The 864-nt window shown below is 35.4% G+C and overlaps 1 protein-coding gene across 1 annotated transcript in view; it reads left to right on the top strand.

The window, feature by feature from the left end:
• Positions 1–45, top strand: part of LOC133631325 (uncharacterized protein KIAA0040) — a 9,543-nt gene extending 9,498 nt beyond the window's left edge. The window contains exon 2 of the mRNA XM_062023506.1: positions 1–45. This exon is cut by the window's left edge and continues 750 nt beyond it. The gene's annotated coding sequence lies outside the window, so the exon portion shown is untranslated.
• Positions 46–864: the final 819 nt, after the last annotated feature.

Raw genomic sequence — 864 nt, 5'->3', positions numbered from 1 at the left:
TGTGAGTGTGTGTGTGTGTGTGTGTGTGTGTGTGTGTGTGTGTGTGTGTGTGTGTGTGTGTGTGTGTGTGTGTGTGTGTGTGTGTGTGTGTGTGTGTGTGTGTGTGTTGTTGAAGCTTCCATGTGAAATATATTGTCTGCATTCAGGGGGGAAAGCCCGTTTTAAACCTGGCTGTGACTGCGACTGCGTACTTGTCGCAAGCAATATATCGCATGATGATGGCTCACTTTTTTCAATAAAATTTTTTATAAAAAACAGAACTCTTCTTTCTTTTAAATTGTGAATTAGAAATTCAACGCATGGTTTGACCAACATTGCTGTGTTGAATATGTCCACATGTCTACTGGAAGAAAGAAAAACTATTAAAATCCAAAAGTATTATGGCCACTGCCCCATATGTCCACAGCAGGGTTTGGCAACCCATGACTCTTTAGCCTCTGTTTTTGGCTGTCCTTGTTTTGGAGGATATCTTTTAGCACAAGAGTAGATGAAATTTGGATTTTTCAAAATTATTTTATAATTTCCGACTGTCTTTGAGAACGTGAATGTGTCCCAACCATACATGTCAGCTTTCTCTAACCTTTTTGCCGAGAAACCCTATTTTTGTCCTTCTTTCCTGGCGCTACTAGTCCCGGTTTTTGTTATGTTTAGGAGGGAGTAGACGGCACAGACCACAAGAGGGCGTAGTTAAGCTCTATGATTTATTTTATATATATATATATATATATATATATATATATATATATATATATATATATATATATATATATATATATATATATATATATATATATATATATAACATTACAACCAATAATAATATAAACTAAACAAGGGTATGGAGTGTGACTAGATCCAATATGG

The sequence above is a fragment of the Entelurus aequoreus genome, linkage group LG16 (genome assembly GCF_033978785.1).
Source record: "Entelurus aequoreus isolate RoL-2023_Sb linkage group LG16, RoL_Eaeq_v1.1, whole genome shotgun sequence".
Lineage (NCBI taxonomy): Eukaryota > Metazoa > Chordata > Actinopteri > Syngnathiformes > Syngnathidae > Entelurus > Entelurus aequoreus.
This window is presented reverse-complemented; position numbering and strand designations above follow the sequence as displayed.